At 41.9% G+C, this 14,136-nt stretch overlaps 1 long non-coding RNA gene across 1 annotated transcript in view; it reads left to right on the forward strand.

Annotated features, from left to right (window-relative positions):
• The window catches only part of LOC142746312 (uncharacterized), a 129,030-nt gene that overhangs the window by 87,998 nt on the left and 26,896 nt on the right, over nt 1–14,136 (forward strand). The window contains exon 3 of the long non-coding RNA XR_012881703.1: nt 11,251–11,319. This is a non-coding gene — a long non-coding RNA (uncharacterized LOC142746312). The remainder of the gene's footprint in view (nt 1–11,250; nt 11,320–14,136) is intronic.

Here is a 14,136-nt window from a genome sequence, read left to right on the forward strand (position 1 = left end):
TAATGGGGTCAAAACAACTGTGCATGACTCTGTCCCTAATGTTTTTCCCTCTCCGATACGTGACAGAAGGCCACTGTGTGATCTGATCTACCAAATCTATATCAGAACTGAGAATACGCCAGTACCTTTTCAGGATCTGCATAATATTTTGTTTAGAATCATAGGTGCCTATGAGTCTCGTAACTTGTTCTTCTTTACGTTTTTTAGGAACCAGGAGACATTGCCTGTCTGCGTCCCTTGCTCCCTCATAGGCCTTCCTAATTACACTCTTGGGGAAACCTCTATCCTTCAATCTTGTTTTGAGTTCCTGGGCCTGGCACTCAAAATCACCCATAGAGCTACAATTCCTACGTACTCTCATAAATTGGCCTTTCGGAATGCCACGTTTGAGGGGATAAGGATGACAGCTATTCCATTGCAAAAAACTATTGGTTGCTGTTTCTTTCCGGTGTACCTTGGTACGAATTGTGCCTTCTTCTGTTTTTATAATTTTCAAATCCAGAAAAGACAATTCTTTTTCACTGATCTCACATGTGAACTTTAGCCCTACATCATTTGTATTGAGGGCTGCTACAAAACTATGGAACTCCTCTGCTGTAGAGTTCCAGAGAAGCAGCACGTCATCAATATATCTAATCCATAATCCAACGGATGAAGTCCATTTGGCAAAGTTGTCCCCAAAGACAATTGTCTCCTCCCACCAGCCAAGAAATAAATTTGCATAGGTGGGAGCAGCAGGACTCCCCATTGCAGTGCCACATTGCTGATGAAAGATCTTGTCTTCAAAAATAAATATATTTTTTTCAAGAACAAATTGTAATAACTGCAAAACAAACTGGTTATGGGCTGCAAACTGAGTGCCTCTTGATCCAAGGAAGTACTCGATCGCCTTATAACCCAATTTGTGAGGTATGGATGAATACAACGCCTCAACATCCAGGCTAGCCAGGAGTGTGTCTTTCTCTAAAGAAATACCGTCAATCTGTTTCAAGACATCCATAGTGTCACGTACATATGATGTGAGACTCAAGACAAAAGGGCGCAACACCTGATCAACATATGTACTCACATTTTGAGTTAAATTATTAATGCCTGAAACAATGGGTCTGCCACGTAAGGGGGGATACCCTTTGTGGATTTTGGGCAGGCTATAAAAACACGCCATGGTGGGAAATTGTGGGAACAGGAACCCAAACTCACTCGCACTAATCAAAGATCTGCTCTTGGCATCACTCAGAATGCCCAGCAATTCCTTCTTGAATAGTGCTGTGGGGTTGTCCTTTAAAATGGTGTAACAGTCAGGGTTGAGTAAAATGTCCTCACACATTTTTTTATAATCATCCCTACTCATGACCACGATGTTCCCACCTTTATCAGATGCCTTTAGAACAATATTTTGTTTTTTCTCTAAAGTGGTCAGAGCTACTCGTTCGGACCAAGACAAGTTGTTATCTATGCCCCTAATATCCTGACTAAGATTTTTGATCTCATCTCCCACCATCTCCACAAATAAATCCACATTGGTAAAATCTCCTATAGGTGGCAACTTTCTACTCTTCATTTTTAGGTTGGTGAAAGGACCTAGACCTGGGGTTCTACCAGATTCCTCTAGTAACCCCTCTAAGGCCACAAGGCCTTCCATATCAGATTCTTCTAACCCCAATTCCATGCATTTTTTTCTATTATGGTGTTTGAAGAATTTGATCCATTTGAGCTTACGAGCAAATAAATTGAGATCCTTTATCCAAGAAAATGAGTCAAATTTAACTGTGGGGACAAAGGAAAGTCCCTTTTCTAATAATGTACTCTCTGATGCACTCAATGTGTATTCAGATAGGTTAATAATTTGTAGCCTATCCATATTGCTTCCCTTCACTAATCCTTTTGTCCCCTCAGCATGTAGCGGGAAATGGGGGGATTGTTGGCTAAAAAATTATTGCCACTATTAGAAGAGGCTCTAGCACGGCCTCTATTTCTACCTCTAGCTCCTCCCCTATATTTTTGTTTCCCACCACTACCGCCAAAGAAAGGGCCCACTCTTTCAGAGTCTGTTGTTTCACTCTCTGATGTGGAAGGGTCAGATTCCCTCGGCCCCCTATTGGTCTGTTGATATTGCTGTTGTTGGGTATTAACAAAGTCGTAAGCTTTTCTCTCCCTAAATTCCTGTAGGTCTCTCTGGAATTGGAAGTGTTTACGTTCCTTTAAATGATTAGTGAACCTTTCTAGAGTTTGTTGAAGGATTTTGTCTTTTTTATCAAAACCAGGGGTATCTACCAAAGACTTAGCTGCCTCAATTTCTTTTTTAAGCTCAGCACTAATAGAGTCAAACTGGACTTTCTCTTCCTCCACTAAAATCTGCATCAGCCTAAGTGAACTCCCTGTGATCTCCTGTTCCCACCTTTCTTTTATATTAGTGGTTTTTAATCTTGATGCTGGAACAATGGGGACCCTAAGGCCTCTGGGAACTATATTGTTTTTTAAATAGTTTTCCAGACTCTGAATCTCCCACCAACTTCTAGTGTAATCCTTATGCAATCTATTAAGGTTTTTAAAGGTAGATTTGAGAGATGCACCCTGTGCTGTATACACCAGTTCACATTCAGAAAATACACTTTTAGCCTCACTCATCCACCCTTCTGTGTTTAAATCAGAGAGTGCAAAGGCTGCCATACCCAGATATGATGAAATTATTAACTGTATGGACTAAATATAAATTCACTGTATAAATTGATATAAATATAATTGTGCTCCCACAATATGAAAAAATTAAAGGGTTCACTGAAGTGACAACTGAGTAAAATATACCTTTTAATAGTAACTCGTTTTAAAAACAGGGGTAACACACCACTGTGAAATGAGCCCCACCGTGAAAATTAAAAAATGTATTAAACAAAAAACACTGAGTCATTATGATAAATATATCTCAGTGTTTGTAACAATATTTGTCTGAAACCAGCATATATCCTGGGCACAACAATAGTACAATCCCCAAAAGAAGCACCAGTGTCCGAAATAAATCACCGGATCTACTAGCGCTGGGTGTAACACAATGTTACTGTCCCCTATGCAGACATTCCATATACAATAAACGACCCTACGCGTTTCAGATACTCATCCTCAGGGGTCCGTATCTTGGTAACTCTGGCCTCATCACCAGCGATAATAATATTCAACAGCAGATATTCTGCTGTGCGTCACGGGAAGATGCACGTATCGATGTCAACGGCATACTTCATTGCAGGCGCTGGGTTACTATAAACACCTAAACTCCACCCCTCGTATTTGGCGGCGATACCTGAACTGACCAATCACAACACCCTCTCGATTCGTGACACCTGCCCATGTGACCCCCCGCCGTCAGCTGACAGCCAGGGGTCATCATCGACCGCATCATGCCGAACGCGCAGGCGCAGTAGAAGCCAAGGAGGTGTCGCCCGGACTGCCAAGCAAGAGGAAGGTAAGCGCAAAACGATAATTAATTTTGTAAGTATGTCTTGCGGGACAGTTACCTACCGCAAGTGGACTACCTCACAAAGCAACTCTTCGGTTAATAAACACATATTAGGTGGACAAGATTACTGAGTCCCTCCCATTTGAAAAAACGACAAAAGATCTCTTTATATGTTGACTGGCCAATATGGCCATATCGAACATAGTGCACTATGCAAATGGAACCCACCCAACCACAAAGGCAACCCAAGGTGAAATTTGGCAACCTTAAGGGGAATGGTATTGCATATTAAATAAAACCTGTATAATTAGTCTGCTCGTTTAAACCCGCTGGTTGTATACATGCCAGTCTATGGATCCATTGGGCTTCTTTGCGTAGAATTAGGTTGTCCCAGTCACCTCCTCTTTTTGGGGGTCTAATGAGTTCAATTGCTTGAAATTTTAAACATGCTGCATGGCCTTGGTGTTTAGCATGCACATGCTTAGATATTGGGGTGTCCCTAACATGGATAATATCTCCAACATGCTCCCTTATCCGGCGTCGAAATTGTCGTGCTGTTTTGCCCACATAATTTAGGGGGCATGGGCATGTAATTAGGTAAACCACCCCCGCTGTTTTGCAATTGACAAAATCCCGAATGTTGTATTTTTCCTGTGTTGCAACACTGGTGAAGCTGTTCCCTTTGAGAATGAAATCACACGCTTTACAGCTACCACATCTGAAAGTGCCTGGAATTTGTCTATCCAGCCACGTACCCCTAGGTGTAATGGGGTCAAAACAACTGTGCATGACTCTGTCCCTAATGTTTTTCCCTCTCCGATACGTGACAGAAGGCCACTGTGTGATCTGATCTACCAAATCTATATCAGAACTGAGAATACGCCAGTACCTTTTCAGGATCTGCATAATATCATTTTGTTTAGAATCATAGGTGCCTATGAGTCTCGTAACTTGTTCTTCTTTACGTTTTTTAGGAACCAGGAGACATTGCCTGTCTGCGTCCCTTGCTCCCTCATAGGCCTTCCTAATTACACTCTTGGGGAAACCTCTATCCTTCAATCTTGTTTTGAGTTCCTGGGCCTGGCACTCAAAATCACCCATAGAGCTACAATTCCTACGTACTCTCATAAATTGGCCTTTCGGAATGCCACGTTTGAGGGGATAAGGATGACAGCTATTCCATTGCAAAAAACTATTGGTTGCGGTTTCTTTCCGGTGTACCTTGGTACGAATTGTGCCTTCTTCTGTTTTTATAATTTTCAAATCCAGAAAAGACAATTCTTTTTCACTGATCTCACATGTGAACTTTAGCCCTACATCATTTGTATTGAGGGCTGCTACAAAACTATGGAACTCCTCTGCTGTAGAGTTCCAGAGAAGCAGCACGTCATCAATATATCTAATCCATAATCCAACGGATGAAGTCCATTTGGCAAAGTTGTCCCCAAAGACAATTGTCTCCTCCCACCAGCCAAGAAATAAATTTGCATAGGTGGGAGCAGCAGGACTCCCCATTGCAGTGCCACATTGCTGATGAAAGATCTTGTCTTCAAAAATAAATATATTTTTTTCAAGAACAAATTGTAATAACTGCAAAACAAACTGGTTATGGGCTGCAAACTGAGTGCCTCTTGATCCAAGGAAGTACTCGATCGCCTTATAACCCAATTTGTGAGGTATGGATGAATACAACGCCTCAACATCCAGGCTAGCCAGGAGTGTGTCTTTCTCTAAAGAAATACCGTCAATCTGTTTCAAGACATCCATAGTGTCACGTACATATGATGTGAGACTCAAGACAAAAGGGCGCAACACCTGATCAACATATGTACTCACATTTTGAGTTAAATTATTAATGCCTGAAACAATGGGTCTGCCACGTAAGGGGGGATACCCTTTGTGGATTTTGGGCAGGCTATAAAAACACGCCATGGTGGGAAATTGTGGGAACAGGAACCCAAACTCACTCGCACTAATCAAAGATCTGCTCTTGGCATCACTCAGAATGCCCAGCAATTCCTTCTTGAATAGTGCTGTGGGGTTGTCCTTTAAAATGGTGTAACAGTCAGGGTTGAGTAAAATGTCCTCACACATTTTTTTATAATCATCCCTACTCATGACCACGATGTTCCCACCTTTATCAGATGCCTTTAGAACAATATTTTGTTTTTTCTCTAAAGTGGTCAGAGCTACTCGTTCGGACCAAGACAAGTTGTTATCTATGCCCCTAATATCCTGACTAAGATTTTTGATCTCATCTCCCACCATCTCCACAAATAAATCCACATTGGTAAAATCTCCTATAGGTGGCAACTTTCTACTCTTCATTTTTAGGTTGGTGAAAGGACCTAGACCTGGGGTTCTACCAGATTCCTCTAGTAACCCCTCTAAGGCCACAAGGCCTTCCATATCAGATTCTTCTAACCCCAATTCCATGCATTTTTTTCTATTATGGTGTTTGAAGAATTTGATCCATTTGAGCTTACGAGCAAATAAATTGAGATCCTTTATCCAAGAAAATGAGTCAAATTTAACTGTGGGGACAAAGGAAAGTCCCTTTTCTAATAATGTACTCTCTGATGCACTCAATATTTGAACTACAATAACACTATATTACTATAATAATAATACTGCATTACTACAATACTACATTACTATAATAATACCGCCAGGTTTAAAATTTGAGATATTTCTCCACGTGCTTATTTCAACAATCCAGCTTTCCAGTTTAAGTGTCGCTAAATGCAGTCCGGAGGCTCAGTTAGCAGCGTTTGGCAGACACACATGTCAAGATTGGGCAGCCTCTTTTTAGATAGTGCCGCAGTGCCCTCGGTGGATGCTGCCGCAGTGCCCTCTGTGGATGCTGCCACTGTGCCCTCTGTAGATGCTGCCACAGTGCCCTCTGTAGATGCTGCCACAGTGATGTCAGGGTCTTGCCCAGAGCTGGAGTCCCGGAGCAGAGCCGCTTCTAGCACTCGAACTACAGTAGATTTGTGACTGCAGCTCTGGATTTGTTTGGAGTATGGGACCTGATGTTACAGTACAGTTGTGACTGCAGCACTGGATGTGACTGGAGTATAGGACATGATGTTACAGTAGAGTTATGACTGCAGCTCTGGATGTGGCTGGAGTATAAGACATGCTGTTACAGTAGAATTGTGACTGCAGCTCTGGATGTGACTGGAGTATAGCACATTATATAATAGTAGAGTTGTGACTGGAGCTCTGCATTTGTTTGGAGTATAGGACAAGATGTTTGCATCTCCATCTACTGATCTTGCAGTAGAGTTGTGAGTGCAGCTCTGGATGTGACTGGAGTATAACATGTTACAGTAGAGTGGTGACTGCAGCTCTGGATGTGACTGGAGTAAAGTACATGATATAATAGTAGAGTTGTGAGTGCAGCCTGGGATTCCAGCTCTGCTTCTGACATTACTGTCCATATATGGACAGAGATGTCAGGAGCAACCCCAGAGCTGGAGTCCCGGGCAGAGCGCTAGTAGGCTCTTCCTGGGACTCCAGCTGTGCTCCTGACATCACTGGGACTCCTGCTCTGGGGAAGCCCCTGACATCATTGTCGATGTATGGACAGCGATGTCAGAGGCTTCCCCAGAGCAGAACCTATACTAGCGCTCGGCCTGGGACTCCGCTCTGGCGAAGACCCTGACACACTGTCCATATATGGACAGCGATATCAGGGAATTACACAGAGTCCCGGAGCAGAGGCTACACTAGCACTCTGCACGGGACTCCGGCTCTGGGGAAGCCCCAGGCATCGTGTGTCCAAACATGGACAGCGATGTCAGGGAATTCCACAGAGTCCCGGAGCAGAGCCGATACTAGCGCTCTGCCCGGAACTCCGCTCTGGGGAAGACCCTGACACACTATCTATATATGGGCAGCGATGTCAGGGAATTCCACAGAGTCCCGGAGCAGAGCCTGTACTAGCGCTCTGCCCAGCACTCCGGCTCTGGGGAAGCCCCAGACATCGCTGTTCATATGTGGACAGCGATGTCAGGGAATTCCAGAGTCTCGGAGCAGAGCCGATACTAGCGGCTCTGTGTCCCGCGGGCCGCAGATGACAGCCCCAGGGGCCGCGTGCTTGAGACCCCTGCCCTAGACTATTAAAGTAAATCTGCCCTGTATCCCAGTGCCTGAGCAACGTTGTACTAACCTAGTGTTAGCCTGCGAAGGTTCTGTATCCTGTGTCAATTACCAATCGGGATATCTTGTATACTGTGTCCGTGACCTGTCGGTATCCTGTGTCCGTGACCTGTCGGTATCCTGTGTCCGTGACCAGTCATTATCAAGTGTCCGTTATCCTGGGCCTGCTTCCAGTAATCCGGCACCAGCCTACTTCCAGTAATCCTGCACCAGCCTGCTACCAGTAATCTGGCACCAGCCTTTTCCAGTAATCCGGCACCAGCTTGTATTCGTATCTGCTATCTGCCTGTATCCAGCTGCCACCAAGGTACCATCTACCTGTGCACCATACACCTGTCTGGCCAGCAGCTACCCTGTTCCAGCAGAGTAGCCCAGTGGATCCACAACCCCGTTGGATGATAGATAGACGGACAGACATGATTTTTGTAGGTCCTAGGGCCAGATGATAGCGAACAGTTCTTGTGATTGTCTGATGTAATCATCTCACTTGATCCTAAAATGCCCTTTATAAACCTTAGTATATTACAAGACCTTTATTGAAGTGATTGGATTTGACTTTATTTCCCCCTGTGACCTGCTTGTTGTGGGTAAATACCATTAATTTCAAATGCTATTTACTTCCTATACATTGTTTCTTCAGGTATAAAATGAGACGTTCTCCAGGACTTAGCAGCAAAGTGCATTCATAAGCCATACACATAAGGTAGCTGTTAGGCAAACTCTTATACACAAGGACGTAACTATAGGGGTACAGAGGTTGAACTACTACTGGGCCTCTGTATGCACACTCAACTCGGCCAAGCACAAATGTTTATTCAATAGGGGCAAAGGAGACAAGCCAATACCAGGCACTTCTGACTGCAGCTTATCTCCAACTAGAACAAAAGATCGGGTTTGTTGAAATTAAATCTTTGTTTTCCCCCACGTCTACCAGGAGAGATATCCCCGCACATTTGACTGTTTGAGAATGCCATTGAAATTTCTGGGATCACCCAACTTGGTATGTAATGATCAGGTGGGTTTTATACGTGGTAGAGAGGCTTGTGACAATACTAAGAAAACCCTTCTACTACTACCTTGTAGTCAGACGCATGGAGTGCCAACGTGTTTATTATCTGTAGATGTCGAGAAGGTGTTTGATTGAGTACATTGAGTGTTTCTCCGTAGTGTCTTGGCTCAGATTGGAATGGGCACTAATTTAAGTTAAATTATGGCTCTGTATCATAGTCCCACAGCTTGAGTTAATGTTAATGGACTCTTTTTTCGTTAACAATCACCAATGGCACCAGACGGGGATGTCCTGTCGCCCATGCCATATGTCCTGGTTATGGAGCATTTGGCCGTGGCATTGCGGAGTAAACCCAGCTATGTCGTCCTAAATTGGCAGGGGGCGCAAATTTGCTGGATTTCAAACTTTATTATTAAGCCGCACTCCTGATGAGGCTTGGTTCCGTTCATATGCCGGTAAGCAATGGGTGCGCATTGACAGAGGAATGTCTCCTCTTGCTCTATCTTCTCTGCCTTGGATAGATAGCTCACAAAGACCAATGGCTTCTTTACCCTTTCTCACCTGTCAATTTCTTAGTTTGGGAGCGTGTAATTTGTACTTCTAATCTCTCACAGACCGGGTCCCTTGACTCCTCTCTTTGATAATCCTTCCTTTCCTCCGGCGGTTGAGGTGGCTACGTTCCTCTGCTGGGAGAGGAAAGATGGTATTTGTTTGGCTCAGACCCTTTCGTCCTCTGGTAATATTCTTCCTCTTAATACTATTAGAGCCTCCTGTCCGGGGAGGCGTGCAGTATGGTGGTCATATTTTCAATTAGGATCGTACTTATCCTCCTTTGGGGACTGTACTATTTTTTTTTACAGGATAAGACTCCTATGAAGCTCTATCTCTCACTATCCTCTTCGCCATCGCACATGTTATTCTATTTGCATGGGATCCTCCAGCCTTCTTACTCTCCTGCTCAGTTGACATTCACTACTGCCTGGAACAGGGAGATGGGGATTCAGCATTCTGACGAAGATTGGCAAACAGCATTCTTGTTGGCTCACAAGTTACCGACCTAATGTTTTGCACAGGAAACAAATTATAAAATTCTCACAAGATGGTACTGATGTTCTTCCTTTCTCCATCGTATTTTCCCTAATGTGTCGAAGGATTATTGGAGGTGTGGTAGTGCCCTTGGAAATATGCTGCACATTTGGTGGGATTGTCAAAGGCTTTGTCCTTTCTGGGGAAAAAATTTTGACCTTGGAAATAAGCTTATGGATACTTCCATTATTGCTTCTCCTGTTGAATTGCTATGATTCCAGGGGGTCACTCCCACACCTTAAGTGGGGTATCTTTAAGCACTTTCTAACTGCGGCTACAACCGTGATCCCTCGCCATTCAATGTCTGCTACTATGCCTTCCTTACAGGAGAATGGAATAACTGATGTCGGTTGTTCTCAGTAAACCTGACACTTTTGTTCTGAATTGGACAGTTTGGTCCCTGTTTTGGGATAGTGCTGACCTCTCTCGCTGGCTAGATGGCCTCTTCTAGAATGCTTGCTTGCTCGCTACTCTGTCATTCTTTCTTTTTATGTACATTTGTCTCTCTTTTGTTGTCTTTACTTTTGTGTCCTTTGTCTTATCTCTTACCCTTTGTTTTACTTATTTTCTATTGTGTATATATATATACTGTGTGTATATATATATATATATATATATATATATATATATATATATGTGTGTTTGTATGTGTATATATCTATACATATAGATTGTATGATTATAGCTATTTTGCCCCTTTATCTGTATGATGACAATTAGCTCTGATTGCTTTACTGTAATCCTCTGTTTCTTGAGAGGTTCACATCTCATCCTTTCCCTATTGCATTTTGTGAATTTTAATGTATGGAATACTTTTCATTACAGCATTTTGTATGTGTTTAAAAATTTCTAAGAAAACTTGTTAATAAAGGAAAAAAAAAATTGCTGGGATCCAATGAATGTTATCTTATGTTTATGGGCAGCTTTAGATCTGTCACTAGCTGACTTGTAACTGTAGTAAAGTGGCTGCGACCCAATCTTTCTGCTGATAGGTGAGAAATTGAGAGTTGATCCCTAACCGATCACTCATTTATGGCCTTTCCTAACTATATGACATCTATTATATATATATATTTTTAGACACTATTTTCTGCTATGGAGAAAATATTCTTGTGTAATACGTTATTTACTGGTTGTTTATTTAGTGCAAATTCAAGGTTTAGGTTTTAGGTTTAAAATTTTATAAAAATACACACATCTCTCCTCCTCAGTGATCTACTTCATTTAGTGGCACATTTTAAAAATGATGTATCAATACCTAGAATGATTAGGGTCAGTATCAATGTTTGTTTCATAAGCCTAATCAAAAACATTTGCTCATGTCACCTGTTTCCCCTTATGCAGGTGACTCATCCTACTATTGCCTCCATTCTTCTTGTAATAAAACTGCAGTCACCACGATGCTGATAAATGACTACACTGATGAATAGTTGAGTCTGAAGGGACAAATCTTTTGTTTGCCATTAATGTTGTGCAAAATTCTGTGGTTGCCTAATTATATTCTTTTTTAGGTTGTGCTGACTGTTCTTTCTTCCTGCAGGTGTAGAAGAAAAATTGCAGATGAGGAATAATAATTAATCTTATCTGACAGAAAGAAGAAATAATGGAGGTACTAGATACTAGATTTTAGATAAATATTCATGTCATAATGCAGATGCCATAGTTGGAGCAATATGTTTATTACATCTATAATTGTGGAAGCTTCTACATTATCCTGAGACATAAGTGACCTGTGATAACGTCTTAGATATTTCTGTTACATACTTGTAATGGTGCCTCCTGATATTCTTTTGATTGCCTCTTATACATAGGCTGCAGAGTAATTTCTGCTATAATGAATGGAACACTCACTTTAGTATATTCAAAATGGTGGCAAATTTTTAAATAGCAGTATAAAGGTGACCAGCGCCATGATAGATAGATAGATAGATAGATAGATAGATAGATAGATAGATAGATAGATATTTTATTTATCCCCAAAGGGAAATTGGTTTACAGTTGGAACTCCCATTTACAGTACATATTATACAAAAACTATACAACATACATCGACAACATATAATAAAATATGTATTAAAAAGCATCATCACACCCTACAAAAACATATTATAAAGTGCAATAGCATTTCGCATAAAAGATCTTTTAAATCGTACTTTCCTACATCGAGATTGTAGCAATTGATCACTAAAACAGCTTTGTTTATCGATTAAGATGCTATGCAACGGATGCAATTCCTCTAATTAAATTGCACTAATCTTCCTTAATAACCTTTTATTTAATACCTCCTCAAATAACGGCACCTCACTAACCATGATCGCTTTTCCTTTTTTGATCACCTTATTCAATTTATTCTTTTCAGCTTCCCTAATGTTACCTCCCCAACAGACAGCACCATAAAATATAACGCTAGCGACCACAGAGTTATAAAACATTAATATCATTCTATCACACACATTAAACTAGCGCAAGTTACGTAAAAAATACAACCGGCCTTTTTGTACACCTTTTCTGTATTCTCGATCCAATCCAATTTCTGGTCCAGATATATACTGTAATGTCGGGGTAGGGAAACAGACAAATGAGCCCTAATCTACCCGCCACTCAGTCCCTGCCTACTTGCAACGACCCGCCCTAGGCGACGGGGTACAACTGGGCGACGGTCCCTACACTCAATAGGTGCACGACAGAATAAAAGACAAGGGTACAAAGAAGCCAGGGAAATGGGGAAGTTTCCCACGGGAACACCGTGAGCAACAAGAGTGGTGAACGAGCCGAGTCAAACCAGGAGATGAGCGAGGTACAAAAACGCAGAGCAGAAGAGTGGTCAGAAAAGCCAAGGTCAATCACAAGCAGAGGATCAGTAGTTCAAGAAGCTGCAGCAGGGCCAGGAAACCAACAGAGAATAATCACAAGCAAAGGAGGAACAGGAAAGGCAGGTATAAATAGACAGAGGGCGGGAGCTAGCTCCGTCTGGCCAGGCTGTGATAGGCTCTCCCACTCCTAAGCCTGCCATCCTGAGTGGTGGAAGATGGAGTCAGTCTCACAGACAGAAGCAGGTGCAGACTGATTACCTATGGGCGTCGACACAGAAGTTGTGTCTGGCAGATCCTTTACATATATCCAAATATTTGTATGATCTCACTCTCTCCACTTCCTGATTTAGAATAGACACTGGCACCACTATCTCTTTTTTTCCTGCGGAAATCAATAATCATTTCTTTTGTTTTCCCAATATTTAATTCCAACCCATTATCCACACTCCATTTAACAAATTCAGATACCACATCCCTATATTCTTTCACATCCTCCCTTTACTTCCCCCATAATTACAGAATCATCAGAGAATTTCTGCAGGTGACAACTTCCAGTATTGTACCTAAAATCTGCCGTATATAGCGCAAATAAAAACGGTGATAAAACAGTCCCCTGTGGTGCTCCAATATCACTTATTTCTATCCTCGATGTACATTCCCCACTCCGCACACACTGGGGGCGTCCCCGTAGATAATCAAATATCCAATTATACACTCTAGAGTTAATTTGCATTCCTTCCAATTTATTTTTCATTAGATCCGGCCTTATCAAATTAAAAGCACTAGAAAAATAAAAAAACATGACTCTCACTATCACTTTCTGCACCTCCAAAAAAAGAGTACGCCCTATGTAAAAAATATAAAACTACGTCCTCCACCCCAATTCTACGTTTATAGGCAAACTGTAAAGGATCCTCGTATTCTACCACATCTGATTTAAGGTACCCCAAAATCAGCCTTTCAAACACCTTCATCATATGAGAAGACCACCGGTCTATAATCACCCATCCTCAATGGTTTTGCTATTTTAGGAATTGGGACTATACAAGATGTTTTCCATGACTTCGGCACTTTTTCCATCATCAAACTCCAATTATAGAAATCCGCTGTAATTTCACACAATGCATCAGCACAAGTTTTTAGTAGGAGAGGGTAACAGCTTTAACATACAGTTGACACATTGTTGTAACATCCAGGATCGATCTCTACTCTGATTCTGGCCATTTAACCCATTGGATGCTGCAGTTAATAGTGACCGCAGCACCACAGTGGTTTTACAGATAGAGGGGGTCCCTCTGTAAGTTTATCGGAGCCTCCTCAATGCGATTGTGGGGTGCAGATGCGTTGCCATTGTAGTTGGGGGCCTAACAAAGGCACCCAGGTCTGTTATAAATATGAGCCTATTAGACCTTGCCTACTGCAGGGCCTAATAAACTGCCTGTCAGTATAATACACTTCAATACAGGAGTTTAATAGTATATTCTGGAAGCGATCAAACGATTAAATATTCAAGTCCCCTAGTCAGACTTAAAAATATTGTAAAAAAAGTTCAATAAAGTGTACTGAAAAATAATTAGCCCAAGTAAGAAAAAACACCTTTTCCTCATACAAAA

This window comes from Rhinoderma darwinii, chromosome 1 (assembly GCF_050947455.1).
Source record: "Rhinoderma darwinii isolate aRhiDar2 chromosome 1, aRhiDar2.hap1, whole genome shotgun sequence".
In the NCBI taxonomy this organism is placed as follows: Eukaryota; Metazoa; Chordata; class Amphibia; order Anura; family Rhinodermatidae; genus Rhinoderma; species Rhinoderma darwinii.